Consider the following 19,948-nt stretch of genomic DNA (forward strand, 5'->3'; position numbering starts at 1 on the left):
AAGAGCTGGTATTGTATTCTGTAATTTCATTTATTCCAGCTTCTTCTAAAATAGTTATTTCACATTTGTATATCTTTTGCTCATCTTTCCAATGAAATTGTGAGCTTTTCAGTAAATAGAACTGAAATTTTATTTTTAATACTTAGACATGAAGTTAAAAATATTATCTTGCAGATTTTATTAGGTATCAAATGTGTATTTGATTAAAAATATTTTATCTCTTCTGTAAAATCTCCCTATTTTTCCAATTTATGCTGATCCCCATTCTCAGAACTCTGTATTACACTTTTATGAAATAATTTAAACATAATTTCATGTGAGTAAATCATGCCTTACAATCCAAATTTTGAAATATAGCTGGACAATCAATGTTTAAAGATAGATAAGTCTGCTGAACAAATGTATAAATAGAAAGGAAGGAATAAACAGAAGGTGGAAGGAAGGAGTGAGAGAGGGAGTGAGGCAGAGGGGAAGAAAGGATGAAGGTTGAGAGTCAAACATACAAATGACAAATTTTAAAACCAAACCCATAAAATGTGTAGAGATTTGTTAGTGAGCTTCTAGCCACTCCATGCCAACAATCTGCTCTCATACATACCTGCATCCTCCCTCTAACAGTCCATCCACTCTTATAATTTCACTCAAAGACATATTAAGTCAATTATCTCTTCTGTGTGATGCCCTTCATATGATAAACTATCATTTCCTTAAAAAATTGTTTCTTTTGCAGGTTCAATATCTTCATTTTTCTTCAAAATATCTTTATATGAAAAGTTGTTCCACAATGCTAGGTACAGTATTCTCTTTCTGTATAAGACAAAAAATTATCAAACTTGAAGGTTCTATACATATTTATAATAGGTATAATAGTCTACCCGATATAAGTAAAGAACTACAAACTCTATTTTTAATTTTTTTCAAAGCAACATACAAATACCTGCAATGACTTTATTGGCCACACAACACCATAGTTTTATATTAATCTCCACTATTAATCTTTCTAATTATTTTTTCTACTAATTTAACATTAATTTTTCTACTGAGTTATCTTCCTTCTTTTTCATACGTATATATAACTATGCAATGATTTATCTTATGAGATGTTGTGTGTTGTGTTGCATTTAAGTATTTGGTCTTTCATGTATAAGACATTTTAAAATGTTACGTATGATTTTTGAAATTACTGAAGATGGAATCCAGGACCTTTGTACTGAGCTACACTCCCAGTCCTTTTTAAAATTTATTATTTTGAGACAAGAACACATAAGTAGTTGTCCAAGGTGGGCTCAAACTTGTCATTCTCCTGCCTCAGCCACCCCAAGTGCTGAATTACAGGCATGTATATACAAAATTTCAGTGCTACACAAACTTCTGCCTTAATCCAAACTCATACTTTTAAATATCCAGACAAAATGTTTACAACTCTGCTACAGTTTTATGCAACATCCAACCTCCTTAATTAAATTTCTATGAAAACCAAGTTTACCTTTCCAATATATCAGCTCAGTTTATGGCTTACCTCACAATTCTTTATATGACTATTTCCCATTGCAAAGAGTTTAGTATCATTCCTAAATGTGTTATCTTCTTGTCTCTCATTTGTTGAAAAAAATACTTACATTCTCCAAGTAGCAGACTTCATTATGTATTTGAGTATATTGCAAAATACACACACACACACACACACACACACACACTCAAAAATAAGATGAAGTATTCCACCAAATCCCCCTTAAAGATATAACTCAACCATTCCCAAATAATTTTCCCAATTTCTCTCACCATTCTGATTGGATTACCTCTATCTATGTAACTTTCTAGCTCTTACCTTTAAATTATGTTCTTTTTTAAAGTAGAGAAAGTTGGCTTTCTATTTTCTTTCCTTATATTCTTCTGAGTCATGTGCTCTGAGTAAACATTTCTAAAAAGATTCTAAAACAGTTCTGTTGTTTCCTAGTAAGAGATAAATATATTTCTTTTTCTTTGTATGTTAAGAATACTGAACAAGAACAGTTAGATGACTAATTGTTCTTTTGGCAAGGAATAACTTGCCTTTATTTTGTTATTGAATATATAATTAGTCTGCATCAGCTAAGTGTCTTTTCTAGGTATGAGAATGTGGTTGAAATGCAGTCTTAAAATTTTTCAAACTAGTTAGAGAAGTAAAACAATAAATGAAGAAGTCATCATTTCTATAATAAATACATTTATACAATATTAGAGAAGAATAGATGTTAGAATAGTTTATTCACAGGTCTTAGGCTGATCTGACAATTGGAAACAAAGTTTAAGAAATTGTAATATTTGTACTATACTCTTAGAACATAACAAAGTGATTACCAGAAAAAGAGCTTTTCAAGGAGAGGAAAATTGGGTAAAGTCAGAATCAATAAATTTCAAGGCTTATTTAGTAAAAGGAATGAATGGCATGAACATAAAAGAGAATATTCATGGAAGGACATAAAATGAGAATAAGATTAGATTGTGGAGTTCCTTGTAACACACAAGGGGTCAATGTCTTCTTGGGTTGAAGTGGGGAGGAAGGTAATGGAAGACTGCTCTAAGGAGCCAAAACATGTTGAAGATGGGATGTTTTGCCTGCTCCAGCAGAGATGGCCTTTACAAGGAAACCAAGGAAGCTCCCTGGGGGACAATCAGATAAAACTTAATGATTCAGCCAAACTGTCACCTTGCCTTTGTAACCTGAAACAAATTTCTGTGGTCAACAGAAGATTATACCTTTGTTCTTCCTCAACAAATTTGGGAGTTCAAGTCAGTTCCAGGCTTCATTTCTTTTCAGTCATCTGACCCTCACCAAAGATATTCCCTGTCTCTTGCATTTTCTTTTGTCTGTCTATCAGGGTTTGCTAGTGCAAACCTGGCATTAGATTATAAAATATTCATGTGCACAATTCTGTAGATTAGTAGATAGCCTTTACTACAGTCTGGTAAATGAATTATCAGGTAGAGATACCACAATCTAAGAGAGAATAAAGGATATACAATTGATGTAAGAAATGCAGCATAGGTTCAGAGAAACCTGATGCATACAAGGGAATGTGTAAAAATAATGATGCACTAGGAGATGATGCATTTGGTTAAAGTTATTCTGCAAGTTACTAATATCTGAGTAATAACCCTATTACTACAGGGAGATACTGGAGCTACTCTTGGCTCAATACATTTTCCAGATTTTTTTCTATGTACCAATTGAAGAAAGAATGCTAGAACTGAACGAATGTCTTTTATTAATTGCATAATAGGTTATAATAATCATTATTTTGTTCTAGAATTTAGAAGCAATCTTTTATAATGATTTTTCCAAATGTTCCCCAAGATTGACAGTACTGAATTTGTGGAATTGGTCCATCTTTTAAAGCTGTCATGATGTACACAGGAAAATTCTAATTGTTCATCATTTTTTAACTTGACCAAGGTATATTAGTGATTTTTCCTTGTATCAACCACACCATATATTTCATTCTTTCAGCTCTTTAGTTATCTCAAGCATCAGTTCCTTCTAATGTTTCTGTTTCCACCTTCTGTTCAAAGATCAATTTTCTTCACAAAACTTCAGAAGATGAATTAAGAATCAAGATTTTTTTTATGTAGTCTTTATCTGTTTATGGCTACAAAAACTGTTTTGTTTTTCTTGATAGTTTGTTTTACCAGGTATGATCTTAGCTTGTTTGTGATATATTGTTATTTTTATTCATTATTTAGATTTCATTTTCCTCACAGAGTACATACATTATAACAATAATTACAATTTATAATTTGACTACTGTAGAGTAATTCTGTTATGGTTTTGTTTCAAAAATTTTGTCTCAAAAAATAAACGAGAGATTGAATATTCTCCCCATTATAACATGTTCTCAAAAAGCCACTTAATATCCATGATCAAATTTTTTTCACTGGTATGATGGAGATTATAGTGAGTGAAATTGGGATCTTCAAGGATGATATGCTCAAATCCTAACCCCACAATCCTTAAATGTGATCATGTTTGTACAAAAGAGATCTTGTAAACATATTTGAGTGAAATATAGTAGGTACTAAATACAATAAGATGTCATTACAGGAGAACAGAAGAAGCAAAAACAAAACAAAGAGATACAGCACAAATTGTGTTAAAACAGCACAAATTGAAGTCATGAAGACCTAAGTCAAAATTTATGTGGAGCTATCAGAAGCCAAAAGCAGTAAGGAAAACTTTTCCCCTCGAAACTACTGTAGATAGATAAGTTAATTAAATATCTTATAAACAGTTAGACAGCCCCCTCTCAAGGTGCCAGCTCTCCAGGAGCCAACACAGAGAGGAGCCAACATGCAGAACAATTGAGGCATATTCATTGGTTAGCATTATAAAAAGAAGAGGCACTGCTTCTCCTAGAGAGAACAGTGATTGGTATTCTAAACAGGAAATTTCTTGTATGTCATTTGCTTTCCCATTTGATCTCCATTTAATCAATATTCCCTGGGTGACTGTACTTGTAATCTTATCAGTTGGTTGTGTTTGTTGTTGTTGTTGTTTTTTGGTACTGAGGATTGAACTCATGACCTTGTGCTTGCAAGGCAAGTGTGGTGCTTCTGAGCTAAATCTCTGGCTCTGGTTGGTCATGGTTTTGTTCCACTTCATGCCCACCTTGTAAATTTCCATTGAGTCTTATAGTTTTGTTCCATTTTGTATCTGCCTCACCAAATGGCTTTGCTTATAATACACCTTTGAAAAGTGAGATGGGTTGGCAACTCACTTTCTGATCCCCCCTATATCTCTCTTAGAGAGAAGCTATCTTTCAATAAATTTTCCAACTCTTAACCTTCATTGTTCCTAGAATTCATTCTGTGATTTTAGAAAATATGAACTCACATTTCATATATCTAGTAGGTTTGGGAGTTACATCTATTCCCCTTGTCTCAAAACTTTAGAGAGAGCAGGACCCTGCTGACACTTTAACTTCAGATTTGTAGACTCTAGACTGAATATATTTATATTGTTTTCAGCCTTATAGATTATGCTAAGTTATTCCAACTGCTTAAAGAGTCTTGTGGTAATTTGTAGTAGCAGAATCAAGAAACTAGAAGTCATCTTAGTTTCAGGCATATACAAAATATCAGATTTCCCCTATAACAACGTTAGTAAAGATTATGGTACAAAGCATGTTTTTGAACATTAATTCATTTCGTTACTTTTTAATTTCTTTGGTAATACAATAAGGCTGAGCTAAGACTAAGTATATTCTCTTTTTGAAATTGTATCTATATTTGGGTCAATCGTTCCAAAAAGTTATCCACTGCAATTAAATAACATAAATTTCTTCAATTTTCTCATTGTTTTATTACCAATCAGATATTTGGACTTAGAATGAAATACAGTTACAGTGAAAGTTTCCCTTATAATTATCTCTAGCCACAGATAAGTTTGGATATCATTAAAATGTCTCCTGATTTATCACAAGCTTGAATTCTCACTTTGTGTGTGCTGCTGGTTTCTCTTTTCTGTAACTAGTCTAGGAAAAATATTCTATGAAAAACTTTTTTGGGTGCAGCTCATTATATAAGCAAAAGGCTTACCAGATAAATAGAGTTTAGCGTTCATAATTTACAGGCAAAAGGAAAGAGAAGTCACTATTCTAAAAGGATGTAATAGGATTTCCCCCTCCTTAATGAAATGTACTTCATTTTTCCTTTAATGTGGGGGATTGATCCAAGAAATCTTTCATAATCTATTTCTCATTTCTTATTTCACTAAAGAATGCTCAAAAAGCTTTTTATTTAGGAGAAACTATTTTGTTCATTTAGAACTTTTACAGCATAAACTCATTTATATTTGAAATTTTGTACATTAACATTTGCTTCTAACTATCATACTATTAAGCTGATTTTACCTTAATAAAATAACAACACAATACACTGTAATTGTTTTTTAACTGCAATAATGTGAAAGTCTCTGAACCAATGAAATGAATGTTGTTATAAAAATGATAATTCATTCTAATTCCTCACTTTATTGCAATGTGAAATTATTATCAATATACTTACTAATGTGAATAATATTCATTGAATTATCACACTCTCATTTTATTAGAATTTTCACAATAACTGCATTTAATTTCCCTTGTATATTGTGTTCATATTAAACATTTTAGATGAAAAGTAGATGAACAGTATGAAGAGAGTAGTGAGGATAAAACTATTTAAGAAGAAATAAATTACTGGAAAAGACCTGTCTTTTCTGAGATATTCTACGTTCCTTTTCTTTTATCTTTTATTTCTTTCTGCTTTCATGTCTAACTTTCCTTGTCATCTCTACATCTCTTTATGTCCTCTTTTTCTCCCTTGTTCCTTTATTTGCTCCTTTCCTTCATTCTCTTTATCCATCTTTCTTTTCCCCTTTCATCAAATATTTGTTAAGGACTGCTTATGTGTCACACACTGAAAGTCACAATTATAATGGTGAGCAAGAAAAAGTCACTAATCTCATGAAATTTACATGGTAAGGGACCTTTTAATACAACCAGACTTTTGTAATGGAGGAAACAGTGGCCACTTCAATAAACATTATGGGGATGTATTTCCTTCATACCTCCATGTATCACTGTGATTAAATTTGAAATTGTGTAATAGTTATTCTGAAGAAAGTTGTAGGGGATTTAAGGGTAAAAGAATTTACTAATAAATATGTTTTATGTAGTTATAAATAAGGTAGAAATCATACAAATAAGAAATTAGGAGAAGAGCTATAGATTTGAGATAGGAGTTCATTTGTTTGGTTTGGGGTATTTAAGATAAACATATCACCATCAGTAAGTGAGGTTAGTTGCTTTTGATTGCAGCAACTATATTAACAAAAAAAAGCAAAATGAAAAGTTAATGAATTAATTTTACCTGGTGCCTCATTCTCATTTTATCATATAGAATATATTCATTGTTGTATATTTTTAAATGGATGTGCTTAAATTGTATGAAATAGTTTAGTTGGAATTATGCAACCATTGGACCGTGAAGGGAAAGATCATTGTTATGTTTTGTATTAGTTCATTTCCCACTGATATAACAAAACATTTGAGGCTATGTACTTTACAAGAAAAGAGGTTTATTTAGCTTATAGTTACGGAGGCTGAAGAGTGAGGCACAGGTTTCAGCTCAGCTTTGGGGAAGGCCGATGGCAGATGGCATCACAATGGTGGGTATACAAAGAAAGATAAACTTGAGACATTTCTAGGTAAATGGATGCACCTTGAGACCATATTCTTAAGTGAAATGACAGACACACATGTTCTAATATTGCAGTGTTTCTCTGGAGTGAGAAACCAAAAGGGTAAATATGGACCAAAATGTACAATAGATATTGGAAAATAGTTAGAAACTGTTCAAATGGGAAGAGGAACAAGATGGGTAAGGAAGGAATGGAAAGGGCAAAAAAGAGTATGGAAAGAAAAATGGAAAGAAAACTTTTGTAAATCAGGTGAGGAAGAGGGGAAGGGAGGGGAGAATATTTGAGACAAAAGAAGAATCAAGATGTACTATCTATGATACAAATTCCCTATGATGAATCCAACCACTATGTATATCTAAAATATATCAAAAATTAATCAAAATGAAGCTTAACTGAAAAAAGAGATTTACTGACTGTCTTTATTATGTGAATAAAATTTAAAATGTTGTCCAGAAAACAACAATGGAGGGAGTGCTTGTGAGAGGAGGTGATCACATGGCAAGACAGGACTGTATGGAGCAAGAAGGAGCCAAACTCCTTCTTTACCACAGCTCGCTCTCACAGGAAATCACCCCAGCCACACAAGAACTAGCCTAATCCACTTTGTGGGGTATATCCCCGACACACTCTCACCTTCCAAAACAACCAATGATTCAGATAGTTTCTGCCACCTCTCAACATTGCCACACTGCAACCAAGCCTCCAGCAAATTACCTTTTTGGAGGACAAACCACATCCAAGCTACAGCATCTTTCCAAACTTCATTTTGTCTTCTATTTTCTATGCTTATCTCTTTATGCTTTCTTGTCACTTAGTTTTTGAATTTAGTCTACGAAAGGATATGCTGCTCAGTATATCAGGGAATGTTACAAATCACCAAGAGTGAAACATTGAAGTTCATGTGAAACTCTGAAGAAAAGAAATAACACAGACCCTGGAACAAGCACTTGCATCCATTTTCTGCCTAAGGGCAACTCTAGGAAGACAGACATTCTTCTGAGTTCCCTGTGTCCCTGTGAGGTGCTCAGAGAACAAAGAGTACTATTTATCTTTGTGATGATACTTCAAAGTCTTTGAAATGACACAAAAATCATGTTTTGTTAAAACAGTGCAATTCTTTGATAGGAAGATGACAAACAGGAAGAACTCTCCCTTGACAGCTTGTACCAAACTTGTGCTAACTTGATCTTAATAGGTTCCACATTACTTTTCCAGTGGTGTTAAAAAGGACAAGGATTTTAGTAGATACACTGGTATTATTATATTTTAAATAAGTAAGGGATTAGGTTCGATCTCTTTTATACTCAACAAAACTTAGCCCAGGAAAAATAGCAGAATGGTAAGTGTCACCACCACATTTTTCCCAGGAGAAATTGGCTGATACCAGGAAATCATCAATCTAACCCTCCCCCCTAAAAAAAAGGCTGCAGAGGGCATGCAAGAACATCAAGGGAATGGACAGAGGAGAAGAAGAAAATAGGACCCATTACTACATTACTACAGAAGAATTAGATTAATCACGCAGAACAAAGACACTCCACCCAGTGAATTCATAGTGTACCCTCCCCAGCAAGGATCCTCAAAAACAACTCTGCTGCTCATTGAGAAACAGAGTCCTGGACCTGAAAAGGGAGATGCCTGTAGAACCATAGGTAGCATGAAAACACCAGACAATGTTCCCCTGAAGGCCAACACCAGAGGAAAAGAAAATTGTTAAATGAATCTCCTGCCTTCAGCAACTGGAATGCAGTTGCCATCTGGGGAAGATGTGCAAACTTGAACTCCCATAGCCCAAAGACACTGCATACATGCAGGACCGCTCTGTAGCCCAGAAAGAAAGAAGGGAAAAGCTGCCCAGACATGGTGGGATGGGACTGTTGGCAGCTGGTCAGTAGACAGAGGGAATTTAAATGGCAAAGTGGAAACTCAATTCACCTAAAGTGAACAGCAGCCTGGTCATGCCTGCCATTTGGGGAGAGGGGCTCCCCCACAATTTTTTTTTTTTTGTCTCTTCTCCCAGGGTCACTTTACTACCCTGAGAGAAAGAAGGGAAGAGATGAACAGCCACAGTGGACTGCTGGCAGCTGGTCAACAGATCAAGGGAATTTATATTGTGAAGTAGAGAATGGGTCCAGCCAAACTCTGCTCCCAGGTCCATCCAGGGCCTTGACTACAAAGGGCCGGAGACACCCACTCTGCTCTGAGACCAGGTATGGGGTCAGACAAAGAGCCTTGGCTGGCCACAGGAAGGGAACACTCATCCACTCCCTTGCACTGGGACAGCAGACACACACAAAAGGTGCCATAGCAGCTGTGAGCGTTGTGCAGACAGGATTACAGAGGGGAGACTTGGGCAAGAGACATAGAGAAGACTGCTGAATGAGGAAAGGCCCCAAACCTCAACCCCAGAAGTCAGAAAGTTGAAGGCCCTGGGAAGAGCTAAGAGAGACACTGTAGTGAAGATACAGAGGACTATAGCAGTCAGTGGGTTGGTGAGATCAGCACCTTCTACTGGAACCCAGACTTGCTTCAGAGGAAGGGATGGCTCAAACCTTCAGTATAACTGTGCAGAGTTCAAAGGCACAGGAGATCATGGACCTCAATTCTGGCCTCACAGTCAGAAACCAGCTTGAATCTCAGTGGACTACAGTGGGCTTGCTAAGATTATCTGACTTGGATCTGAAGGCTGCTGCCCACATTGTCTACCAGTGACAGCAGAGACACATTTTGAAGGGGACCCCCTCTATTCTCTTTTCTTTTTCTTTCTACTTCTTATCTCTTCTTCTTCACTTCCCTCCTTTCTTATTCCTGTTATTGTCTTATTTTTTCTCTTCTTTTTTCTTTTCTTCCTTTTCTCTTTTTCTCAATTGTTCTTATTCTTATAGGAGAGTAAATACAGTTTCTAGTTTTCCTGTTGCTGTTAGTTTATTCTGTTCTTTTATTTTTTCCTTCCATCTCTCTTTCCCCCCTGTCCTCACAAGCTTCCCAAAGTTTGTGTGATCTCCCTGTGTACTCTAGCCAGATTTCTAACTTCTCCCTTTCCTTTTATCTCTTTACCCTCTCCCCCAACTCCGTCTAAGTCTTCTTCCCAAAGGGTATAGCTGCTATATTGAAGGGGTTATTAACTATAAACATAATTTTGGTCGGTTCCTGATTTTGATATATAACCACGGGTCTAGTTCAAGGTCAAAGGTGTCAGAATAGTAGCTACCACAATTTGTCAATTTCTAAGCTGCGTTCGATGCTATTGTTGATGCTGATTATATTACTTAGGCCAAGTTGATGGGATTATTCTAGCCAAGTGTCTTTCTTGGTATACCAAGTCTGAGATTGCTTAAGGGCCATTGCAGACTCAACCCAAAGGCAAATTATACCAGGAAGACAATCCAAAAAGTAGCCATTCCCCAAGAGTTCTAAATACTAGATACTTGCAATAAGCATTTAACAAGCAGTAGCTCAGGAATTAAACAAAAAAGATAAATAACAACATCAACCAAATAGAAATGAGAAGACACATAAATAAAATTAAAATCTAGATTTCCAGATCACAAAAGAGAAATCTGGGGGACAATGAAATGGAACAGCCTGATACTCAACCACCTGGGCTCCCCGAACTGGCAATGACAGAGGATCTGGAAAAATGAAATCAGAAGTAGTTTCTCAGATAACACCAGAGATGGTGACCATCGTGAAAGATATGATTAGTAACACTAAAGCAGATACAGATAAAAAAAAATTAGAGGAGCTCAGGAACATGATGGAAACTATGAGGGCCCAGCATAGGAAAAAAATGGAATCCATAAAATAGATTCAAACAAATATTCAGGACATTAAAAACTCCATTGAAGTCAGCCTGCGTGGGCGCGTCTCCCTGGGTCCTCCACCGCCAGGGGGCTGGCGCGGCTTCCCAGAGGCGTGGCGGTGACCCGGGAGGCGTGGGCGGGAGGAGGCCAGGAGGCCAGCTGGCTTCCTCCTGGCCCCGGCGATGGTGAGGGCCAGCGGAGGCAGCGGAGGCTGCGGAGGCACGCGGGCTGGAGGTGGAGAACGGCAGGACAGACCACCGGGAGCCCGGAGGCGGCACGAGGCCGAGAAGCTCGGCCCGAGCTTATTTAATGAAAAGAGCTATAGACTGAAAAACCAAACATGAAAACAGCAAGAGCTGCAAAGTTGGTGGTAGCTGTGGCAGTATTTTTCGTGACGTTTTATGTTATTTCTCAAGTATTTGAAATAAAAATGGATGCAAGTTTAGGAAATCTATTTGCAAGGTCAGCATTAGACACAGCTACACGTTCTATGAAGCCTCCCAGATATAAATGTGGAATCTCAAAAGCTTGCCCTGAGAAACATTTTGATTTTAAAATGGCAAGTGGAGCAGCCAATGTGGCGGGACCCAAAATCTGCCTGGAAGACAGTGTGTTGATGAGTGGTGTTAAGGATAATGTTGGAAGAGGGATCAATGTTGCCTTGGCCAATGGCAAAACAGGAGAAGTATTAGCCATTAAATATTTTGACATGTGGGGAGGAGATGTGGCACCTTTTATTGAGTTTTTGAAGGGCATACAGGATGGAACAATAGTCTTACTGGGAACATATGATGATGGAGGAACCAAATTGAATGATGAAGCAGGGCGGCTCATTGCTGAGTTGAGGAGCACATCTATTACTAATCTTGTTTTTAGAGACAACTGGGTCTTCTGTGGTGGGAAGGGCATTAAGACAAAAAGCCTTTTTGAACAGCACATAAAGAACAACAAGGACACAAACAAATACGAAGGATGGCCTGAAGTTGTAGAAATGAATGGATGTACCCCCCAGAAGCAAGAATGATGGAAGCGCCCTTTTACTATTAATGGGAGAGCTATACAGAAGAAACTATGTGTAAATATTTTAATAGCATGCAGCTACCTCAGTGTGTGCATGACCATTCTCTTTTTTTTGTCCATTACTTGATTGTTTATTTTTTTAAAATTAATTTTATTGGTACATTTTATTGGTACACTTTAGGTATACAATTCATTTACATTTATCATTGGGTGCTTGTACCTGTATGTGATATATCTTGGTTCTTATTTTTTTCCCCATTACCTATGCACCCTTCACCCCCTCCACCCTTCCTTATTTACATAGATGTCATTTCCATTTTTTTTCTTTGCTCATATTTTTTCCTTTCCCTCTTTTCCTTTCCCCTTCCCCTCCCTTCACTCCTTCATCTTTGGACCTTTTTTCCTATTTCAAATGATCAATTATTCATTTTACTCATTTTAACTCTTGTTTACACTATCGGTTTCTCACACTAGTGGAACTGTTCGGTATTTACACATGTGTGTCCTATTTATTTCACTTAAGAGTATGACCTCAATATGCATCCATTTAGCTATAAATGACTCTAGTTTTTCATTCTTTGTGGCTGAGTAATACTCCATTTTATAAAAAAAAACTTCCAACCTAGACTGTTGTATCCAGCAAATTATCTTCCAAAATCGATGGAGAAATTAGATACTTCCACGACAAAGAACACCTGAGAAATTTCATGAACATCAAACCAGCAATACAAGCAATTCTATACAATATCCTGGAAAAAAGCAATGAAAGTCACAACTCCATGAGGACCAACAGAGGGAAGCCACCAGGCAAGGTAAAACACTAAAGGGAAAGGGGGAAAAATAAGAAATAAAAGAGTCAACAAGAGTAAAACATCATGACAAGGATAAATCAATATCTATCAATTATAACCATCAATGTTAATGGCCTCAATTCACCAGTCAAAAGAAATAGACTGGCAGAATGGATTAAAAAAGAAAGTGCAACAATATGCTGTATACAAGAAACACACCTAACTCAAAAAGAAACTCATAGACTGAAAGTAAGAGGATGGAAAACAGTTCTCCACCCCACAGGAACCCAGAAGAAAGAAAGGGTAGCAATCTTATTTGCAGACAAAGTAGATGTCAAATCAAAACTAATTAAGAGAGACAAAGATGGTCACTACATCCTTGTGAAGGGAACAATCCAAGAGGAAGAGATGGCAATCCTAAATATATATGCACCAAATACAAATGCCCCCAACTATACAAAACAAAGATTAATAGACATGAAAAACCAAATAAGCACTAATACAATTGTAGTGGGGGACCTCAATACCCCAATGTCACAAATAGACAGAACATCTAGACAAAAAATCAAGAATGAAATACTAGAACTGAACCAAGCTTTTGAACAAATGGACTTAATAGACATCTACAGAGTGTTCCCCTCCACTAAAGCAGAATATGCATTCCTTTTGGCTGCACATGGGTCATTCTCCAAAATAGACCACATACTAATTCATAGAACATGTTTACGTAAATGCAAAAGAATTGAAGTTATCCCATGTATGTTATCACCAAATAAACTCTAACACAATTGTAGTAGGGGACCTCAATACCCCACTATCACAAATAGACAGATCATCTAGACAAAAAGTTAACAAGGAAATTCTAGAACTGAACCAAGCTATTGAACAAATGGACTTAATAGATGTATATGGAGTGTTCCACTCCACAAAATTGGAATACACATTCTTTTCAGCTGCACACAGGTCATTCTCCAGAATAGACCACATTCTAGCTCATAGGACATACCTAAGTAAATGTAAAAGAATTGAAGTTATCCCCTGTATATTATCAGACCTAGTGCAATAAAATTGGAGATCAATAACCTAAGAAACCGCAAAACCCCAACAAATACATGAAAATTGGATAACACTCTCTTGAACAACCAATGGGTCACAGAAGTAATTAAAGAAGAAATTAAACAGTTTCTACAAGTAAATGAAAATGCCAGTACGACCATTCCCTTTTGATATCAGGATTATTTATTGCTAACATAAATAGCTATCTTTGTAAATAGTCTTCACAATGAGCAAATCACTAAACCATTTTTAAGCACATTTCCCTAAGGGCACAATATTTAGACTACTATGGTAACAACATACTTTATTTCTAAAAGTATACTCAGTGGATAACTGAGCAGATTGTGAAAATATTGATATATATACTGGTTGCTGTGAAAATCTATCGTGATTTTTAGAGAGGAGATTTTGTTTATATAGAGCGACATATATTTGACCTTGTGATTATAGTATCTATTAAATTAAAGAGATATTTGACTAGTTTTATGTGTAATGTTACCTTACAGTCTGATTCTCCTTATGTATCTCTTTTCTTAGTCTTTTTTTTCCTTTCCAGGAAACCAAGAAATAAAATATTTGATATGAAAATCTCAGCTTTCTGAAAAGTACAACAAATTCTTTTCTTAATGCACACAGTAAAGAGTCAATATATAAATGTAGATGTCATTCAGGACCTTAGCTTCTGGATTTTGTGTTAGCAGTGTGAATAACTTGATATTGTATAAGCTATTTAGAGTAAAACTGGAGGTAGGAATTTCACACAACTGAGGAACCAGGCCAGATCCCCTCCTCAACCTAATTAGGTCATTCAGGCCAGCTAAGGCAATACTTAAAGCAATACAAGCATATATTTTCCCTATTTATTATCAGCATTGACTAATTGACCAAGTGATTTAGAAAAGGGCATGCCTTAGTATAATAATTATGATTTGGAAACCAAGAAATTCTGTGTTTGTTTCATCTAACTTCCTAATGATAATTACTGCCTGAAGCTGTAGTGGCATACTGTATAAGTCCTAATTTCTGGTAGACTGATGATATTTTAAAAATAATTTTATTTGACCCAAAATTACTTTATGCCCAATTTACATAAAGGTATAGCCAATCTTTTTCCTTAACATGATTTGGTTTTATTTTAATTGCTTTAGGGCACTAAATGTTGGCTATGGGGTATCTTACACTAGAACATAAACACATTTGATGATCAAACTGTCTTTCACAGTATAAGGCAGCATTTAAATTTGAATCTAAATTTTAGATGATTTATATAAAAATCTCAAAGCAGTATTTATTTTCCTGTAAGTTGGAAGTTACTTAGATATTTCTTAAATATTAATAAACTTTGGGGTTCTCTTTCTTCCCTCAAACTGAACGTAATTCATAAGTAAATGCACCTTATATGTTTAAACAATTTTTAAAAAACTTTTTAGATTTTTGGTGCTTATATACTAAATCACATCTAACATGTATATTTTGACATTTAAAATACTTCCCAGAGTTCTGTAAATTAACAAAGAATAGCTATTTCACAGTTTTAGGGATTGTAAAATAAAGGTTGCAGTTTTTTTAATAATGAAAATAAATATTGGTTTTTTACATTCTCAAAAAAAAAACTCCATTGAAAGTATACACAGCATAATGAGCCAATGTGAGGACAGTATATCAGACATAGAAGACAGGATTCCAGTTAGTGACCAGGAAAAGAAAGATTTCTTTAAAATAGCAAGGAATCATGAGAAAATCATCCAGCAGCTACTAGATGATGCAAAGAAGAATAACCTAAAATAGATCAGAGTCAATGAAAAAGCAAGAGATAATTCAAATGATGTAAAAAACAATGTTCACAGAAGTAATGGCAGAAAAATTCCCAAGCAGGGGAAAGAATTTGACATACAGATAAGTGAGGCATATAGGACTCCAACTAGCTATGATAAAAAATACTATAACTAGGCATAAAATAGTCAAAATTCCAGAAACCCAACAGAAGAACAAATTATTGAAAGCAGTTAGAGTAAAGAAACAAATCACATACAAAGAAAAGCCCATCAGAATCACAGCAGATTTCTCAGCACAAACCCTCAACTCAAGAAGAGTCTGGAGTGGAGTATTTCAAGCCCTAAAAGAAAACAACCTCCAAGCCAGATTGATGTACACTGGAAAACTATATTCCAAAATCAAAGGAGAAATAAGATACTTTCATAACAAAGAAAACCTGAGAAAATTCATGAATACCAAACCAGCACACCAAAATATTTCAAGCAATATCCTAGAAAAAGACAATGATGGTCACAATTCCATGAATCCCAAAAGAATGAAGCCATCAGACAAGGATAGAATTAAATGGAAAGGGAAGAAAAATAAAAGAGCCACCAATAGAAAAATATCATGAGAAGGATTAGTTAACACATATCAGTCATAACCATCAATGTCAATGGCCTCAATTCACCAATCAAAAGAAATAGACTGGCAGAATGGATCAAGAAGTGAGATCCAACAATATGCTATATACAAGAAACACATTTAATTCAAAAAGGAATTCATAGACTGAAAGTCAAAGGATGAAAAAATCAATACTCCATGTACCGGGAAGCTAGAGAAAAGCAGAGGTACCTATCCTATTTGCAGACAAAGTTTACTTCAAACCAAAACTAATTAAAAGAGACAAAGAAGGTCCTTTACATCCTTGAAAAGGGAACAATCCAAGAGGAAGAAATGACAATTATAAATATATATGCACCAAATACTAGTGTACCCAACTATATAAAATATTAATGGACATGAAAAATCAAATAAGCACTAATACAATACTAGTGGGGGACCTCAATGCCCCACTGTCATAAATAGATCAACTGGACAAAAAATTAACAACAAAATACTAGAACTGAACAAAATTTTTGAACAAATGGACTTAATAGATGTCTACAGAGTGTTTCATCCCACAAAACCAGAATACACATTATTTTCAGCTGCATATGGTTCATTCCCTAAAGTAGACCACATGCTAGCTCATGGAACATACTTAAATAAATGCAAAGGAATTAAAGTTATCCCTTGTATATTGTCAGATGATAGCACAATGAAATTGGAGATCAGTAGCAAAAGAAACCACAAGAACTTCACAAATATATGGAAGTTGAATAACAACCTCCTCAATAGCCAATGTTCACAGAGGAAATTAAAGAAGAAATTAGACAGTTTCTACAATTAAATGGCAATGCCAATACAACATATCAGAATTTATGGGACACAATAAAAGCAGTCTTATGAGGAAAACTCATAGAAGTTTATGCCCATGTTAGGAAAAGTGTGACTCAAGCAAACAACCTAAGGCTGAACCTCAATCTCCTAAACAAGAAGAGCAAACTCAAAGCTCAGGCAAGGGAGGAAATTATAAAGATCAGAGCATAAATCAATCCAATGGAGACTAAGAGAACTATACAAAAAATCAACAAATATAAAAGCTGGTTCTTCAAAAGAATGAATAAAATTGACAAACCCTTTGCCAACCTTATCAAAAAAAGGAAAGAAAAGGTTCAAATCAATGTAATTAGGAATGAAAAAGGTGAAATTACAATATATTCAGCAGAGATCCAAAGGATCATCAGCACCTGCTTTGAGAATCTATACTAAGATGGAAAACACAGAAGAAATGGCCAGATTCCTAGATACATATGAATTACCAAAGTTGAATCAAGAAGATATAAAAATTCTAAGCAACCTAATGTCAATCAAAGAAATTGAAAAAACAATTAAAAACTTACCAACAAAGAAAATCCTAGGTCCTGATGACTTTACTGCTGAATTCTACAAGAAATTTAGGGAAGACCTAATTCCACTACTTCTCAAACTCTTTAATGAAATTGAAAGGGAAGCAATACTCCCAAGTTCATTCCTGGAAGCAAGCATTACCTTGATCATGAAAGCAGAGAAAGACCCAACCAAAAAAGAGAACCACAGTCCAATCTCACTCATAAACATAGATACAAAAAGCCTCAATATCATACTGGCAAAAAGAATACAGAAGTTCACGAAGAATAGCATACATTCTGAATGAGATTCAACCCAAGGATGCAAGGATAGTTCAACATTCTTAAATCAATAAATGTAATACACTATATTAACAGAGTCAAGGACAAAAACCATATGATCATATCAATAGATGCAGAAAAACCATTTGACAAAATCCAACACTCATTCATGATAAAAAACCCTACAGAAAATTCGAATAGATGGTCTTTATCACAACCTGATAAAAGCCATCTATGAAAAACCAACAGTCAACATCATATTGAACAATCAAACCCTGAAATCTTTTTTTTTTTGGTACTGGGGATCGAACTCGGGTCCCTGCACTTGCATAGCAGGTGGCGAAACCACTGAGCTAAATCCCCGGCCCTAAACACTGAAATCTTTTACGCTAAAATCAGGAACATGACAATGATGTCTACCATCACCATTCCTGTTCAATATAGTTCTGGAAACATTAGCCATACTAATTAGAAAAGAGAGAAATAAAAGGAATGAAGATAGAAAATGAAAAAGTAGACTGTCATTATTTTCAGATGACATGACACTGTACAGAGAAGACCACAAAAACTCCATCAAGATATTTTTACACTTAATAACAAATCCATTAGAGTAGCTGTATACAAGATCAACACTCAAAAATCAATAGCCTTCTACAGACTCATTGAGAGAGAATTTGGGGATAAAATGGCTTTCACAATAGCATCCAAAAAATGAAATATCTATGAGTAAATGTAACAAAGGAAGTAAAATACCTCCACTTTGAAAACCACATCACTCTGAAAAAAAGAGATTGAAGAGGATATCAGAAAATGGAAAGACATCCCTTCTTCTTGTGTAGGAAGAACCAGTATAGTGAAAATGGCTATACTTCTAAAACTGCTATATAGATTCAATGCAATCCTGATTGAAATTCCAACAGTGTATTTCATAGAACTAGAGAAAGCAATCTAAAAATTTATTTGGAACCAGAAGAGACCTAGAATAGCAAGAGCAATTCTAGGCAACAAAGACAAGGCAGGGGGTGTCACAACCCCTAACTTGAAAACATACTACAAGGCTACTGTGATTAAAAAAAACAAAACAAAACAAAAAAAAAACAGCATAGTAATGACAAAGAAACAGATCTGAGGATGAATGGAACAGTTTAGAAAACCCAGAAATAGCTACAGACTTACTCAGACACCTCATCTTTGACAAAGGAGCCAAACACCCTCACTGGAGGAAAGATTACCTACCTCTTTTAATAAATAGTGCTCGAAAAACTGGGTTTCAATTTGCCAAAGACTAAAACTAGACCCATATTTCTCAACATGCATGAAACTAAAATTGAAATGGATCAAAGATCTAAATATTAAAAGAGAATTACTAAACCTGCTAGAAGATAGGTTAGGTGGAACTCTTGAAGACATTGGCATAGGAGAAGGCTTTATGAACAAAACCTCAGTCACATAGGAACTAGCAAAAGAATCAACAACAGGGATCTCATTTTATTAAAAAGTTTCTGCACAGCAAGAGAAACCACCAGTAGAGTGAAGAGACAACTCACAATGTGGGAAAAATGTTTTTACCAGATGTTCCTCAGACAAAGGCCTACTATCTAGAATATACAAAGAACTTAAAAAAAAATTAAAGTCCTCCAAATTTAAAAACCCAATCCAAAAATGGGCATCTGAAATGAACAGATATTTATCTGACAAGGAAGTGAAAGCATCAAATAAACATATGAAAAGATGTTCAACATCACTGGTCATTTGAGAGATGCAAGTGAAAACAACACTGAGATTCCACTTCACTCCAGAAAGCATGGCTGATATCAGAAATCTCACCAATAAAAAATACTGGTGTCGGGGCCGGGGATTTAGCTCAGTGGTTCCACCGCCTGCCTTGCAAGCTAAGGACTGGAGATTGATCCCCAGTACCAAAAAAAAAAAAAATACTGGTGGGGCTGTGGGGAAAGAGGATCTCTTTTCCACGGTCAGTGGGAGTGTAGACTGGTGCAATCACTGTGAAAATCAATGTGATGATTCCTC

At 35.3% G+C, this 19,948-nt stretch overlaps 1 pseudogene; it reads left to right on the plus strand.

Annotated features, from left to right (window-relative positions):
• Nucleotides 1-11,362: 11,362 nt before the first annotated feature.
• LOC101723152 (protein FAM3C pseudogene) lies at nt 11,363-12,061 on the plus strand (annotated as a pseudogene).
• The last annotated feature ends 7,887 nt before the right edge of the window (nt 12,062-19,948 follow it).

This window comes from Heterocephalus glaber, unplaced genomic scaffold (assembly GCF_053883595.1).
Source record: "Heterocephalus glaber isolate CG9 unplaced genomic scaffold, H.glaber_assembly_v1.0 deba00000331, whole genome shotgun sequence".
Classification (NCBI taxonomy): Eukaryota; Metazoa; Chordata; class Mammalia; order Rodentia; family Bathyergidae; genus Heterocephalus; species Heterocephalus glaber.